Source organism: Cyanistes caeruleus, chromosome 3 (assembly GCF_971803275.1).
Source record: "Cyanistes caeruleus chromosome 3, bCyaCae1.hap1.1, whole genome shotgun sequence".
NCBI lineage: Eukaryota > Metazoa > Chordata > Aves > Passeriformes > Paridae > Cyanistes > Cyanistes caeruleus.
Genome location: NC_141703.1, coordinates 28,981,549 through 28,999,535, shown reverse-complemented (window position 1 = coordinate 28,999,535; position 17,987 = coordinate 28,981,549). Strand labels below are relative to the sequence as shown.

The following is a 17,987-nucleotide window of genomic DNA, read 5'->3' as shown; positions in this document are numbered from 1 at the left end:
AGTCTCAATCATTGTGTTTGCTGTTTGTAGTAGAGCTACTCATCCAAGGAAACTCTTTTTGCAATAACAATTGACACAGCCTCATTCTGCTACCATAAATGAAACACATCATCCTCCTCCTGCCTCTTTTAGATTCTGTAAAAATTTATCAGCTCTTCTTTATTTCAGTCTATAACACTGTACTAAAAGGAATATGAATAATTAAATGACAATATTCTCTATATGTCTTGAAAGGGATATAGAGTCTGATAAAACTTCCTCACTGTGCAAAGTGTTTGTCTGGAGAACAATGGCAATTTGAAATATCAGTATAATTATTTCAATAAGCACATTAACAGAGAGAAATCTTTTCAAGAAATAAAATTATAATTTAAAAATTAAACAGAAAAAAAAAAAAAGGAAAATAGGAGGTATGTCCTACTCAGTGTGTTGAATTTTTATCTGCTAACTCTGTACTACATCAATAGCTAAGACAGAAAATTTTTCCAGCACTCATTTCAAGACTGTAACCCAAATCCATATTATGATATTGGGGAAATGTCCTGGTTTCAAGAAATTAGACGAGCTTTAATCATTTCAATTCACCAGTCTCTTATGATTTGTTCATATGATTTCACTAAGTAGTTTGATACGTTGTTTAAGAATATTCTGTTAAATAAGTAACATTTACCAGAATTTCTCTCCATCCCTGCAGGGATAATAGAACATTATAACAGTTCCCTCACATAGAAAACTCTCAACTTTTATCTCCTTTTTTCCTTAAATCTAAAAATCAACTTCCTTTCTAGCAGCACTGACAGATCTATTCACAGTAGATCAAACAAAGGGGTGGAAAATGAAGTGGAAAATGTCAGAGAGATTGGTAATGTTTGAGAGGACAATAAAATCTCGAGAAAGAGGACCTGGAGTACAAAACCTCTGTACAGGCTGTTGTTTCACAACAACTTGCCAGGATGATGACACTTTTATAGAAAATTTTGGAGTTTGTCCTGAGTTTTTATGTATTTTCTGCAACACCCAGGGACTCTGGAAGCTCTGCAGGAAGCCAGAATATGATATGCAGACAGGGGTTCTGGCGACTTCTCCTTCACCTGCTCTCCTTTGCTTGGCCAAATCATAGTATGTAATATTTCTAAAAAGTCATAACCTTTCACAAAATTTATTTTGGGGGAATGGTAATGGATCACAGAAGATGCAAATATTACAGAAGAGCCCCTTTCAATCCCCATACCTACATGCCCATGCATAAAAATCATCTTGGCGTTGACTGATGATTTCTTCTAAATATGACAGATCACGAATTTCTAGCTCATTTGTTTCTTTCTCTTTCATAGAAGATCTGATTATCGGCCATGAAATTTACCTAAATAAAGATTGTGTGTGGAGCAGATTTTACGCCTTTAATTACAAAGAAGAGTTAGTTAACGTTGCTGTACCAGCCTTCCTCTCTGTTACGCGCTGATTCCACGCAGCCCCTTCAGAAAAAGGAGTGCCTACAAAATGGAACTGCAAGGAAGGCAAAGCTGGGAGGGGATCTGTAGTAAATGCCTAGCCTAGGTGCATCCCTGGAGGTTTTCTGGCAGGAATTTGAGCTTGCAGAGTCCTCAGTTCAAGTGTGCTTATTGGGAGATCCTGATTGCAAGCCTCGGTTTTTAGAAGGTGAGCGGGTGGTTCATAATTTGGGGAGAAGAGGGTGCTGAGCTGCCTTGCCGTCAAGCCTTCTGACTGCAACGGTGGCAGGTCTGGCTTCAGTTCTGAGAAGAGAGAGGGGTTTTTGCCAAATTTTCTAACCCAAGTACCTGCATTGTTACATGCTTAGCTCTGACATGCAAATACTGACGCTCATACATATGTATGAATATGTCAGTGTCGGTCTTCAGCCGTGGATAGCTGTATGCTTGACTGGCATGTGTGTTGCTGATTACTTGATTCTTGGATTCCAATGATTTTTTAAGACAGCTGAAACCCCAATTTTTTGCATTTTGTTTATTTAGTGAAATAGAAAAGAAAAAAAAAAAAGGAAGAGAAGGCGAAGGTTGATTTAAGTTTGGAGGTTTGGAGGTTTGTTTTTTTTCAAGGTTTTCTTTTTTTTTTTTTTTTTTTTTTTTTCTTTGGCTTTGGTGTTTTCTCTTAAGCTGTGTTTCAGCTTGCAGCAAGTGGTTGGCCACCCCTACCCTTCTGGTTCCTTGCTTTCTTTTACACTATTCCAGAACATGTTTCATGCCTTCCCTCTTTCTTGTTTAGACTAAATTAGCCAATGAACAACCTGACCCAGCTGCTTAGCTGTTCCCTGATCTGCATTTTACTTCTTAATGAGCTCAGAGTGACAAGCTATTTAGGCTGCTTGTTCCAGCATCAGCTCTGACTCCATCTGTAACTTTAGTGCCACTTCTTTGTCAGCAATGCCAATTACAAATGTGTGCCTTTCTAATTTACAGCACTCTAGTTATAACGCCCACGCTGTGCTCCGTGTGTTCTCTCTTTGCTTCTACTGTTTGTAGTCACCTGAGCAGACCTTCAGATTGTCAGAGCAAGGGTCTGCTACATGGCTGGCATTGATCAGCTATCTATAGCACCATATACGATTTGGCACTGCATAGATCGTTTGCTCCCTTTCATCTGCCCTGAATTTGGAAAGCTCTGTCGGTTCACACGGGGTTCTACAAACCTGTCTGTGCGTTGATCCTTCTGTGAACTGGCAATCCTGGAGCAAATGTGTTCCCTTGCATATGATACCGCAATATGGGAAAAAGAATTACTTACTATGCATCTGTAGGGCTATATTATATTTTTCTTGGCCTCCTCTGCATTCATCTGCAGAAAAATCTTAAATATGTTCCTCTTTTGCCCGTGAGCAATAACTACAACTTGATCCATCTCTTTGTGTGTATTGTTAAAAACGCAGAACATCCTCGAGTCTCTGCTCAGGCAAATACAGTATCAGTAAGCAGTCTCCATTTCTACTGGTTTATAATACAGCTTACTGAGTAGCTGAAAACTGATCTGCTCTTTTCTGTTGCTGCTGCTGCTGCTGGGTGTGCATTGCCTGTTGACCAGTTGGTCTTCTGAAAAGTAAGACTCATATCTAGAAAGATGTTTCAGGTAGCACAAAAGAAGCAATATGTTTGGCTCCTTAGCTTCTCAGACAGAGAGTTCCTCAGATTTGATAGCTATTTCAAATTAATCAAAATATATATAACTTCTTCACATCATTCATAATTTACTTTTCGGTTTGAATTTCGTCATGATTATGTTGCTGCTCTGTGTAGTGGCTGGATGTGAAAAGACCATTATTATCTCTAGCCATGCCAGATGATATGAGAACACAATCTCAGACTGTCTAATTTCATCTGAAAATTCACTATGACTGTGTTATCCACTAAATTTTTTGCTCCCTGTTTGCACTATTTCTTAGTAACTGTGGAATACCCTCAATTATTGTAAGCAGAGAGGAATGAGGGAAATCCCAAGAAAAGCATCAAGTGATGCTTATGATGTTAAGGTAGGACAACAAGGTTCCAATAGTTACCAGGCTACATTTCTTTCATCAGATTCCATGTGGTGCTTTCAGCTGAAATGAGTGTGCATCAGCCAAGGTATTCCTGAAATGATTAAGCCCTTTATCTCCCATGGACACTGGAAGTAGAATTTGGTTTGATGTGCAGAACAAAGAAGCAGTAGTGAGCAACACTTAGCATCTATTTCTACATTATTATTTTTTCTTCAGGGGAAAAAAATTGAGTCTTGAGATAAAATTGTTACGCTCAGGGTAAAAGTGCTAAAAGTTGTTGCATTCACATACATAGTAGTCAGAAACTGTACCAGAAAATCTGGTATTAGAAAGTTTAGATCTTGAGTCTGTAAACTATAGATATAGGTTGCTGAGTTCAAATGGCCACAAAAATAAGGCTGTGTGTGTATGGATTGATTTTGAATCATTTATGATCTGTCTCTGATAACTCTTCCTTTATTAGAAGATTTACTCAGTTTTTCAGGGAAAACAAAACAGTAGTGAACAAGCTGCTCAGCACTTAGATTTTTCCTGATCAGCTGATAACTAGACTATGAAGTTCATTTAGATTATTAAAAATGCTACCAACTTTTAAAATTTTATCAGAAATTCTACTTCAAATGTTTTTGCAAGGGGTAAATATATTTGGGAAAAAAATCACAAAGGCTTACATATACAGAGAGCATGGTAGAGAGATGAACATCATATCTCATTTTTCATATTAAACAAACATAGAAAAGATAAGGGATGATGGTGGCCAAACCTGTTACTTTTAATTTTTAATACTGAAGGGTTCAGTTTGTTTATTTTTTTTTTGAAGATTCCTCACTAAAAAGCAAAAAAGCTTTGGAAATGATGATCATAATTCTAAAATATTAGCATTAGAATTGGTGGGTTTGTCTCAGGAAATTAGATTTGCTTTTATTCTCCTGTTTTGAGTAGCTTAAGTTCTTCTGAAAAGGAAGAATTACAATGGTTTTAGTCTACTTTCCACAAGAGAGATGGTGTTGATGTCTATAAGTGTCACAGTGAAATAACTTCTTTTAAATTCTACTCATTTGTAAGAAGGATTCTGTCCTGTAAGAAGATCCTGTCTTTATCTTTTTTTTTTTTTTAAGTCTATTGCTTGTAAGAATTAAAGAATTTCTTTTAGATACATAAATTTAGCTGCAATAAGGAGATGTGATTCTGATCACAATGACTCTTTGCTACTCCTCCTTCTACTTTTCCTCTGTCTCTCCAGGCTTTTTTTGGGAAACATGCTTTGGGGACTGCCAGAGGAATGAGTGTAGAGGACTATGGATCTTGTTTTGGCCTGACTATTCATCAACAAGTACAGCAGCTATAGGGCACATTGGCCAGCTAGCACAATTTAGGACAGTCCTGAGGTTGCTCAGAACAGCACTGGGGGTAACCAGTCCCAAGAAGGACTCAGGAACTGGGACAGTCTCTGTCACCACTTTTCACTACTGCACTAAGTACTTAAGCCAAGGCAGCAAAATCTGGCAAGTGAAAAAATCTGGAGTGCTATAAATGTGTTATTTTTAAATAGTCACTTTTAAAATGCATAGGATTAAGATCTCCTTAATAATTTCCATTGATATTGCATCAGCTGCAGAGCTGTTTTGTTAAGATTGGTCATTCTTTCCCAACTTTTTACTTTTCTTTTTTTTTCTTTTTTTTTGATGCATTTTTTATGAAGACTAAAACTAATAAATTAATACATTTTAAGCTCAAAAATATGCATGACAATATTTTAGTTTTACATCCTGTATTACGTAAGTCATTGAACTTCATCTTGTAATTTTATCATTGAATCTTATAACTTGCAGCTGAGATAGAAAGTACCTTTTAAAAAGCTATCCAGTATTGATTTAAGGACTCCCACTGAAAAGGAATCAACTATGTCCCTCAGTAATTTACTCCAGTGATTAATTACCCTCCGTATTAATACTGTGCATCTTATTCTCAATATCTCTCTTTTTAATCCAACATTTTTGGTGGGAACTTTTTAGAGTAGGAGACTTTTTACACTGTTCTATGGAGAACTGCCCTGCACTATTCATCTATATGAAGCAAAAATAGTGTTACTCCCTTATTTCTCCCTTCCAGATGTAACAGTTCATCAGTAACCTTTTGGAGCTCATTGAGTACTACACACATACCTTTAAATAGGGGCTCAAGTATGATATAAGCCCATATCCTTACCTCTCAATTAATGCCCGAGAAATACTTACTTTTACGTGGGGTCTGGAGAGTGAGCTGTTGTGTCAGGGGGGCTAAGACTGCAGGTACACTTACTTCCTGGCCTGTATTAAGTAGCCTCAAGGAGGTAGAGGTTAAGTCCTTCCCCTAAGTGCATGTCTGAAAATAATGTGATTGTACTGGTAATTTGTAGAGAACAGAGTTTTTCAGGTAAGGTTTTTCATGTATTTTCATAGAAGTCAACATGGTGATGGAGATGACTGGAGGGTATCAGCCTCTCCCCCTAATTATGAAACATAATTGTTAAAAGGAAATCCAAACCTTTGCTTATTTGCAGGCTAAACTGAAGCAGCAAGAGTAGACATTGGTTAAGAATTGGTTGCATCGCTTTCAGTGCAGACTAAGGTCTCTTGTTCACAAATTAAACAGTACTTTTGGTGTACATTTTTCTCTTCATTTCTTCATCTCCAAATGTGCTTTAGTCCTAACCTAGAGGGACCACCTGTGAGCGAGAGGGTAGTTTAGTCTCCATGCTTATTCACTCCTTGGTCTCTCTGCTGAGACTGTCAAGCCAAGAATGCCAATTAGTTCAGCATTAACAAGCCCCTTTATGTGTTCTATTGGGCCTAAGAATTGACAGCCTCAATTCTGAATTTCCTCGGTTATGTGGATTTATGTTAAATTCTTGTTTCTCATGAAAATGCTCTCAAGCCTCTAGTTGGGCTGTAACTAATTGTTTCAGAATTAAAAGTGGGTGCAAAAGAAAACCTGGTCAGGTTACCCTTGGACTTGGATACACTATCAAAGCTAATCTGTACAGATCCTGCTTAACCGTGTTTACAGTGCTCCTCTGAAATAATTTTTTTTTGTCTAAAACTGTGAAAGGTCTTAGTTTTATATTGATGGACATGCATGTGCTTGATCCATGAGCAAAGAGTGGGATTTGAAGCAAGCCCTGTTCAGAAACAGATTTTGAAAAAAGGAAAAGAATTTTAAATCCATGCACTATATAAACTGCCTTGTACCTTTGGTTCAATGTTAGCCCATGCCTGCAAAAGTACTGCGAGTGCTGGATACTTACAGACTACGTAGGGTGGTTGTGCTTTCTCCTGTGCTACCCCACACACTTAGGAAGAGGTATGGCTAAAGCCCAGAAAACCATGCTACCTCACTTTTAGTATTCATCATACCCTCTTAAAAACCTTCATCACAAGAACTCCGAAGTAATAAAAAAAAAAAAAGGAAAAGAAAATGGCAGCAATTAGGCTACTTTATTGCAGAGATCACAGCATGTCCCATTTTCTCATTGCTTCCCAGTGCCAAGCCCTTCCACTGAGTTCCTTTACTAGGTGTAACTAGGAGTGAAATTTTGTTTTGCATAGGTTCTGACCCCTCCCGGGGTAAAATTTTATGACATGAATGGCCATGCTTCACAGTAACACCAGCATGCAATAGTCTATAAGCACCTGTGAAAAAAAGGCAAAATCAGAGAGATTGTTTCTTATTCTGCTTTTCCATTGACTGTACAACAGTAGTCAGCATGCCTGAAAAATGTCTCCATGCACGTTGTTTATAGCCCTGTTGCATTAGTCAGCTTCCTTTAATAAATCAGATACAAGTTGTGACATGTTGTTAATTCGATCACTAATAACCTGCTCAAATTGCAAATCTATGTCAGCAGGTTGGTGTTGATTAAGTCATAGTCACTACTAACATATTGTTTTAAATGACTGATAAATTTTATTTGCTGCGGTGACAGACTGCCTGCTCTGCTGTGTTCGGTTGTGGCTTGTGGGCGATTTTTGTTGTGGGGGTCCTTTTGGTTGGTTTTTTTGGATTTTTTTTTTTTTTTTTTTTTTTTTTTTTTTTTTTGTCTCCTTGTAAGCTTAGCAAAATGACACAAATGGCCCTGAGGTGGTCCTCTAAAGGCCTTTCTCTTCCCCTGTTTGCTGCAAAGAGAGCTGGTAGCCACTAGAGGGGAGGAGACTGCCGGCTTTACTGAGCGCTCCAGCTACAGCTTGAAGGTGCAGAGGCTGTCACCAGACTGGTTGCCCAACGAAATGGTTTAAAATATGTTATGAAGGTTAGTAAAAAAATAAAAATAAAATGTTTTTCCCTCATGCCCCCACTTCCCTTAATGCATTTTAAATATTAACTGCTCAGTACATGGGCTATCTTAGGAGGGTTTACTATCTCAGGTGATAACTGGGGGAGGGAAAAAAGGACTACGGTAATAAACATTTAAAATGTTACGTCTGAAGGTAATGTGTTAAATCTTTCAAGGCAAATGTTTAATTTTCTATGCAAGGATGCTGGAAAATTAGGGTGTAGTCTAGGAATAACAATCATTTATTTCCTATGTGAAATGAGAAGTTTTGATTTTATGTGTTCGAAGTTTCCAACCATTCTGTCCATTCCCCTCTTCCCTACCCCCCCAATCTATTGATGCTGAAGGAACGTCTAAACTAGTAGAAAACTTAAGTATCATTCTTACAAACTTTTTGAAACATAAGGTCTGTGTTACATGTAACCAAATCTAAGCCAGAATAGCAGAAAATCTCATTTTGTCATCTGTGGATGGAAAAATATATATTTCTTTCTTTATATGTACAGTTGACCTTTTTATTTTATTTTTTAAAACAGAGTAAAATTCTTGGTATTGTTAAAGAGCTATAATGTAGAACTGTAGCTTGTTACACTTACTCTCCTGAGTGTAATTGCACTAAGATCATTCAGTTTCCATTTGGAAAGCCAGTGGCAATTACTGGAATACAATGTATCATGCATTTGCTCACTGGATATAAAACGTATATACTAATTCGCAATAAAATGTAACAGCTGTCAGTGCATTTTCTGCTCTGTTACTTCAATAAATTGGAACTCTGACTAGAAAATGGGAATATTGCATTTTTACACACTCCGTAATGTGTTTGCTTTTTGCAAATACAATTTATTTTTTTCATGACAAAAATTGTGGTTTGTTATTACTGCTAGTGGATAAATATTCTTATATCAGAATGAATTACACATGGTATCTGTAAAGAAGTAGTAATATTTTCTGCTTTTTATTGTAGCCTGTCTCCAGTAAACAAAATGCACTTAACCTACTTCTGTCATATATTGGGTATTTTTTTTATTTTATTTTATATTTTTTTTTTAGCATTGCAATGGTTGAGGGATGGCAGGAGTCTATTTTACCCTACCTTTGCAGTTATTTGAGTAACTGGTTAACATTTTATAGGAGACTGTTATTTCTCTCTTGGATTTATTTTTATTTTTATAAACATATATAGAGATAAATAGTTCTGGAAGACAGTTATTAACCATGACTCCTCACATTATGAACTAGTGCATCTGAGTTTTATTTAAGATAAAATGCCTGCACATTTGTGTAATTTTGTTACTTGAGGTCAGACTTTTCACAGATAATTAGCCTTTTACACACTGTGAAATCAACCTGCATTGGTTATTTGGCTAGACTCTTTGCTTCTGTTCTTTATTTCCCAGAAGGTTAACGTGCTGAAAATCTAGCTGCAAGCACATAGTACTGTCTCTTTGTGTTGCTAATTATCCCGTTGCATAATTATTAATATCAGGAGCAGGAAGAGGAAACAAGCACACCAAATAGTCATGAATGCTAGTGTTCTGGCAGGAAGCTAGTCCTGCATTAATAAAATGTGCCTGTGCCAATATCACAGAAGATAGGAGCGTTCCTTGTTAAGGATCATTTATTAACTGAGATCATCTTTTAGTTCGCCTTGGGGTAATGACTAATGTCAATGGCAAATTTCACAGTTGTCTAGAGAAATGAATTAAATTTGTAATAAAAAGCCCTTCGGCTTGTTGTACATGTTCATTTATTGGAGTAGTTGAACTAGGAGAACTGTAAGGCAACCAAGAACATTGGCTTAATTTTCCTTACATATAATAGTGACCTTTAGCTTCATATTGAAAAAGTTACCTATTATAGACTGGTAAATTAAATGAGAAGTTCCTCTAATGCAAAATAAACTAAGTGACTGAGCTAAGTTAAACAGCCCTTGAGCTTATGAGGTTTTTGGCAGAAACAAATTCTTTTTTTTTGCTACATCTGTTCTGCACCAGGCTTCTGAAGGTGGTTTGGTATCTAATCAGTCAGATAAAACATTACAAACTGGGATTCTAAGAAGTAGTTAGAAGCCCATCCTATAGGACACCAGGATGATTACAAACTTGGGACAGTACAGTGCCAGTTTTCACATTGAAATTGTGGTTTTGTTTGAAAACTTTCAAATGCTCTTTACACGTTATCTTTTAGATAAAGTCAAAGCAACCTGCATCCACTAATAAAAAAGGGTGTGTTGTAGTTTACTGTTTTAAAAATTTATGTGTGCATTGAAAAATAGAAGAACCTTTTAAATATTGTCACGCCAGAGAACAAATATGAAATTTACAGGAAAATATCAAAATGTAAAGAGCAATGGCATGCACCACAGCAAAGATGGAATAAGAATTATAAAATTTCTCTTTTCCTGGGTCAAAGAACAAGAGAATTTTTGATTTGGAGGTATATACCAACATATTTTAGTGTTAGGAAAGATGATAATCCCTGTCCCACCACCAATTTAATACAGACTCTATCTAACAATTAATGTGGTGGGTTTCTCTCTTTCAAAGAGAGACGAAACAAGAGAAAGCACAAAAAAAGGTATGGGGGAAACCCCAGCAGACAGCAAGAGAAAAATACTGTAGCTGTTGAAAGAAAATGGAGGTGGGAATACATTTATAAGACATAGTAGGGCTCAGGATGTGCCTTTATGGTGACTCCCTGAAATCATACTGCAGTGCTTGGAAAAGGTCAAAATCAATGCAAGGGTGCTGTCTTACTCTGCATATTTTTTAAAGTTCATGACAGAATTGCAGCACCAATGTTTTTAAAATCACTTTCCTGTTTGTATAAATTCTCCATTTAATTCTGTGTAGTAGGTGCTTTTGTGTGATATGGCGCTGGAATCCTGTGTTTATTTCCATCAAATTTAATATGACAGTCATTCAGCTTATTTACTCTGAAAGTTCCTGAAGTTTTAAAAGTTCTGTAGATGTGAAATTTTCTTTCTGTTCTATTCAACAACATAAAATGACTTTTGGAACTCTAGTGATTTTAATGGATACTTTCCCCATAAAATAATATTTAAAATATATTTTATGTGAATTAAAGGATGTTCTTATTATAACTGATGAGGCTGATAAAAAAAAAAAATGGAGTGACTAATAAAATCATGGAAATACCACTGTCAGTATGAAATCTTAATGGCTCCTAGTGCAAACCCTAAGTTGTTGACAGACGTGCAAACATAAGAAGTTTTTACAAAATTTTGGCAATTCTTCTCTACAATATTGTTGTGTGACCAAGTCAAGAGTGAATTCTTTCAAATATAAAATTAGGCTGTGGAGGAAAGGTTATAGTCAAGTGTAATATCCAGAGATTGTAATATATCCACAGGGAGTCAGTGTTGCCGGGGATCCTTTTTGCACCAGTCAGCTAATGGACCCAAACTAGGGAGGCAGAAAATAGGGAGTTAAATGCAGAGGTACAAAGCTGCTAATGGTTACTGTTTATTTTTTCTGACAGAGAAGGTCAACTTTAATTTTGTATCTGTCACATGCCTGAATTCTAATGTATCATGTTAGCAGCTTTTAAGAATATTCCGGAGATGGTTACCAGAAGATAATGCAGAAATGAAGCATGGTGGCATTCGTAGGTGGGGGAGGGAAAGAACAGGCTCACGTTGTCCTTTGGTGTAAATCATTGTTAAGTTTAGTGGGACAGCTATCTTTCTTTCAAGTCCAGACTAATACTCATGGCACTGACAGGATGATAACTAATTGAAGAAAATTTTCACCTATATGGCTCTGAGTAAAATCTAAAAGTTTATCTTTTATTCCATTTTGAAATCCAGAAAAAAGAACAACAAAAAAAACCAACTTGAGAATATCTTTTTCTTAAGCAGTAAAAAAGGGTTTTGTCTAGCCGTATGTAGTGAAATTGCATTTTCTCACTGGCAAGAATGTATAGTAGAAGGAGACTTTCATTTCAAAAAGGCTCCTCTAAAATACAGCCATTGAAAGTTGTGAATATGGTAAGCAAGCCCTGTGTTTTTAAAATAAATATTCTAATGCCTGTTCAGAATGTGGGCATGGGCATGTATAAAAAGTGTGGTTTACATAAAGTTTTCAGTATGTTGATTTAAGTTGGTTTTTGTTTGTTTTTTAAGGAAAGAAGAAAAAAGTGTAATCAAAGCCAAAACTTGATCCGAGTGACAAAAAAAATTCTAATCTTGGAGTTGATAAAGACAGTGATCATATACAGGTACTGATAAATTTCAATATGAAGTTCTATGAAGAAAACAAAGAAATTTTTAATGTGTAAGGAAAAGGAGAGTAACTCATACATAATATTTTTTCACAACTTTTTTTTCTTTGCTAGGTGGTGTGTGACCAATAATATAAAACGTTTTAAAAAACTCAGTGAAAAACCAATGTCCTTGCATCCAGAAATATGAAAGTGTATAATTATTGCACAATTAAATAAAATTATGGAATATATATTTTCTTAAAATTCAAGTGCTGTCATCAGCATTTGCAAAATTAATACCTAGTGTACCTGCAACACATGTCAAAATGTTTCAGAAATTTTGGTGTGAGGAATATCTGAAATTTGGGCTATTGTTGTACAATATGTGATTTGTGCCAAATATGGATTTAACAACTAAGTTTCAGAATGCTGGCTCACTTTTGGGGTTTTGTATTATTTAATTCTTTTTACACAATTCTATTAGCCCTTTAGGAAAAGATCTTTCATCTCTGCTCTGTTTCCTTAAACTTAATTTTGTATTTTCAACTAAGAGGCATATTTTATTATGGATTTGTTTTGGTTTTAATTTTTCCACCTTTGTAAACTGTATTTACTTTAAAGTATTTACTTTTTACAGCCTTAGCTGACCAAGGAATACAGCAACATAGGAGAAATAAAGCAGATATGGGTGGGGTTCTCTGAAACAAATTCATTTTCTCTCTGTGCATTTCTATGCTGTGGAATAGACTTTATGCTTATTCACACAGAGGGAGTTTAGAAATGTTTTTAGAAAATGCAGATGTGTAAAGCATTCTTAATAAGGATGGGAAAAGAGTTTGCACTCCCCTTTTAACCACTCTCTCACCTCAGCCCTTTTCAGCATGTAACCTTATTCTCTGTGGGATTACTTGGATGAAAACCAATTAGAGAACTGCTCACACAATATAAATGCATACAGATTAGTACAGATTGAACGGTACCAATGCCAACTAATCATACAGTATATAAAGTCCTAAACAATATAGATATTAAGGAATGATGTGGAAATGGACTCATATTGTTATAAAACTGAGCACAAAATGGAAGCAGCATAAAACTGTTTATTTAAATAATAAATAAAGTATAGGTTTTCTTTAGCCCCCTCCTTTTTTTCTTCCCTTTGTGGCAATCTGCCCACAGACAAAACTAAGTATACCAAAGAAAAGTCAGCCTACATGTTTCTCAGGGTATTCCCCATGCCTTCATGATAACGTTACTTTATTGCTGCTGGTTTTTTGTCCTTTAACTGTCCGTCCCCTTGATAACCTCAAATGCAGAGCTTATTCTCCAGCTGGGATGAGAATGAGAAAATGGTCTCCTCTGAGGTGGATGCTGATGCCACTACAAAAGGTGTCTGTGAGGGAGAAGTAGAGACTGTGAATATAACTGAGTTATTTTAATGCATGGCCCCCAAGGACTGTGTGACCTGAAGGGTTTGTTTTACTGAGGGAAGCCTGCAAGAGGATGACTGCAGAACCATGAGATCAGTCATTGTTTCCTTTTGCGTTGGTGTTGTCAATTCCTGACATTCCAGGGAGAATATTTTGAGGAAAATATAGTACTTTTTTCTCCTCACAACTGTTGCCCAGCAATGGAAATATAATGACGAAAAAATGCAAGTCTCCCTCAGGTTTCATGATGTCTTCATACTACAGTGTCTGCTCTGATATGACTACAGCTTTGGCCATTTGTTCTTCCTTTACCTTGTTTTTGTGCTTTTTCTGTTAGTATAAATGGGAAAATTTTTCAGTGATTAAACTCTAGGCTTTCTGATGAGCACTAAGGTTTTCTTACCTCCTTCTTCCGATGTTTCTTTGCTATATAATCATTGTGAAACCTTCTGACTTTTTAAATATCATAGACAATCATTCTGTTCCTAGTTAGAGCCATGTGACACACTGTTATTTACTTTAATATTGAAAAAGCTTTTTAATCCTTGAAAAACATTTCAGCAAGAGTGTTGAAATACGATGTCAGAATTTTGACTGTCCTACTTCAGAACTTCTCCTGGGCACTTGTCTCAGTGATCTCTTAGCTGCTGGGCTGAATTGTCCACTTACTATCATACTGAAAGTGATAGACTGAGAAGTCTATCTAGGTATAGTTGCAAATCAAAAGAAACACACATAAAAGAACTGAGTCACAGTCAGTTTGGAAAAAGAAACCCTTAACATAACTAAAGGAAGTGGAATAGTTTACAGGAGGGATTGGTGTGTACATTGGTCTTCTCCAGAACAGCTGTCATTTTTAGATCAGCAGTGATTATGCATTGAGTTTTACTCTGAAAGTGTTTACTATAGCATTTAGGAAAAAAAAGGCTAATTACTGTAGTCACTCGCTGTACTATATAGTGTCTGTTTTTCTCTAGCTTCAAAGAAGAGAGAAAAGAAGTCCTTCCTACCATGGTTGTTACATAATTTTAGCTGGATTTTTGTGCTCAACTTTTGATAGAGATGCGCAGAAACTCAAATGCCTGCATTCATTAAGCTCTCACTGCTCAGTTCTCTAGCTGCAATCCAGAGCCAAATCCTGACTGTATGCTCAGATACTAATTATGTCCTAAAAGGAGTGTTGGATTGGCCCTTGTGAATGTGGCACCCTCATCAGATGATGTCTAGGTACGGTAATTTCCTTATCTGGAGTAGTCTAATAATGATTTCCGTATCATGAAAGAAAGTAATTTTGTAAGTGACGGAGAGAGAGCAAGAGCTGGCAGAGAGCATAGTACCTAAGCAGCACAACTTCTTAGAGCTACAGAGCAGGAGAGAGCAGCAGGGGCCTAATGTCTCCTAAGAGTACATGTAATCCACTCCTCTCTTCATGGTTTGCTCAGCTTTTGGGGACTTCACCGATTGCTGTTTTGGTAGAACTTTTTATTTCAGACCTCAAATGAAAATACACATGAGCAAATATGACTACTATGTTGGAACTTCTGGATTTTGCCTGGAAATGGATCACTAGAGTTATTAATGTCAAGTCTCAGTGAATTTGAAGAAATACTGACCTTTTCCAAGAAAAATTCAGACCTGATCATTTGAACTTTTAGAGGGAGTAATTTTTTTATCATTAATATGAATAATTTCTCAGATTTTCTAGAATGATATTTATTTTTTCTCAAATGCCTTTCATTGCCATTGCCTTAATATTGCCCAGCTCCATGGAGCTCCTTGGTTCCCTGCAGGAAGGAACCTGGTGTCTCCTTTGCATTGCTTTGGAGTTTTGAAAGATCCTGACCCTCCTCAAAAGGCAAAAATGTGCCTCTTCAGTTCATCTGAATATTCAAGCCATATCAGGAAAAAATATTACTTACTATAATAACCAACACTGAAGATGAAGATTTTTCATTTAGAGCACTTTGCCACATTACCTCTCACTCCAAGTTAAAGTAAGCATAGTCTGAAAGGAATTATTAACATATAATAAGCAGGACTTTGTTATACCATTGATCACTGAAGATTTATTATTTTTCCTTTTCTGTCACAGAGTTGTCAAGGACCAGTCAGGGAACTGAGGTATCATGTGTCTGAAGGGTTTAAAATAGGGAAAAGCCTATTAGGTCACTAACTCCTCCCTTCTGCTAGGAGAGGTTTGTTACTTGACAGTGTAGTCTGAAGTTCTTTGTCCACTTCAATTTTTAATGACATTTGCTGTTGTCTAGAAGCTCTGGCAGGAGAAACAACATCTTACAGAAATAAAAATAATCAGTGGACAAAGACTACTAGTTTAGGAAATTATATGGAAGTTAGAGGCTTTATGTGAGCTTTCTGAAGCCTCAGAAGGCATCTGTCCAGAAACAGTGAAAAAATTTTGGGCCAACAGTGGGAAGATGTCCACAGTTCTTGAACATAAACCATAAATGATAGCAGAGCACTGATTTTTTAACAACAATTTTTATGTTTTTCTATAAAAATGTATTGGAGGAAAAATGTAAGGGATGGAGGGTTGCATTTAAGGGATGGAGAAAATTAGCTGCCAAGGGTAATAGAATCTGTGCAGTACAACACTATTTCTGTTTCAAGCAGAGGACGGTGTAAGAAAGCAGCACAGTGCTTACTGATTCATCTCAAAAAAAGCATGCTGAATCCTGAAAACCTGCCAGAACTAACAAGATATCATGGGTGAATTCCTGTTCCCAAACAAGTGAGCAAGGATCTTGCCATTGACTTTCTTGGGGTTAGGATTTCACACAGTAGTCGAAATTTCTGTTGTGCGGTGTGGAGCTGAGGGGTCACTGAGACTTCGACTCATGAATATGCACACACAGTGCTATACTGGGAAGTGAAATGTGGGCTTCAAAGAAACAGGGAGAAATCAGTCTGGGATGCTTTCTGTACCATCTCCTGACCGGGTCTCATTTCTGCTAGGCTGATACTAATCCCAGACATTCCTTATGAATTTGCATTCCAGAGAACAATAACCTACCTGAAAGACTGCATTTTCTCTAATTCCCTTTTAATATCCTGTTCGTGTTCCTGAGTGTATAAGTAATTGATATGTTATTGTTATGCTTAGATTTCAGGGGTATTTTTGAATACTATCTTCAAGGAAGTGGTGTCAGGGCATCATGTGAATTGTGAAGGAAAGGAATGCCATAGCTGACTACCTCCTGTGACCAATAAACCTCTGTGCCATGCTCTTTCAGATTTCACTCTGTCATTGATACTGTCAGTTCCAGGCTTCCTGCTGGTCATATTTACTATCCTAGGATGTGGGGGAGGGGAAGAAAAACTGCCCTCCAAATAGTAGAGATCTTACTCAGTGGGAATCCCGAAGATCAGGCTGAAGACCTTGAGTGGATTAGTGGTATATGTGCTGCTGCATTTTGTACTGTTTGGAGCATCTGCATGTGCCTTGGATACTTTTGTAACACTTACAGCAATAATTTTCACTGAGCTCATTCTCATCTCTAGTTTTAATAATTTAGATTTAATATGGAAGGAATTATAAATATGGCCTCCTAGTCAAATGGTGAAAGATGTTCAGCATATGTGTTCATGAAAAGCCCACATTTTTATAGAGTGTCCACACTCAATAGTAGAAAATCTTGTCCAAAGAAAAAAATACTCTCTGAAACAGTAGAAACAGTGTATCTCTGAGTATAAAATGTTTGGAAAAGTATCAACTCAATCTGATTTTTCTTCATCATTTTCAAAAAATGATCTTTGTTTTTCACTATTATATTCCCCACATCAAAACGTAAAAAAATACTGTTCATTTTTATATGTTTCTGGTGCCCTGGGAAGAGTTGAACAGAGCATTTTCATATTAGAGAACCCAGAAAATAAATATAAAAAGATATAGTATCCATCAACAAGCAAAGATAACAATTTTTTTTAAAAAAAACCAAGACATACTCAGCTAATATTTGTTATTCATGCTAAAATTCTGCTCCCTTTATCCATTTTTCATTTCTATACCAGAAAAAAAAAATTAACAGTTTTAGTCATCCATGAACACTCCCCAGTGAAAACATAGCACCACTATAGGGAGATCTCTATACAAAATACCAATTTTGCTATATAACTTATTTTCCTGATAAATTTTTCTGTGGTATAAAGAAAATCAGACCACATTTGTCACTTGTCAAGGCAAGGAGGAAGCTTTATAGATTTGTGGAGTGGACATTGAGGAACAGAAAGGCCCTGTAATGTAGTTCACCACTTGCTCTCTACAGGAAATTTAGGATGCCTTCCTTAAGAGCAGTTTACAGTATAGTTATGACCTAAGTCCCTTATGTAGCTGGTCAGGTTTCTACCTTGAAGTCATTAGAAGAATTAGTAGAATTGTTCAAGAGTAAGAATAAGGTCTTGTTCATATTGAAGTCTGCTGCTGGGGCTGATAGTCTTGTAAACGTCTGTATTGCAGAAGAAATGCTATGGGTGAGCATCTCCATCTGAG

At 36.5% G+C, this 17,987-nt stretch overlaps 1 long non-coding RNA gene across 3 annotated transcripts in view; it reads left to right on the top strand.

Annotated features, from left to right (window-relative positions):
* Positions 1-1,508: 1,508 nt before the first annotated feature.
* LOC111922538 (uncharacterized) overlaps positions 1,509-17,987 on the top strand; it is a 47,589-nt gene continuing 31,110 nt past the window's right edge. The window contains exons 1-2 of one of the 3 annotated variants that reach the window (XR_015284345.1): positions 7,546-7,799; positions 11,971-12,065. This is a non-coding gene — a long non-coding RNA (uncharacterized LOC111922538). Of the gene's footprint in view, positions 1,660-7,545; positions 7,800-11,970; positions 12,066-17,987 lie in introns of those variants that run through there. The other 2 variants (XR_015284346.1, XR_002860555.2) reach the window with 2 other exon arrangements.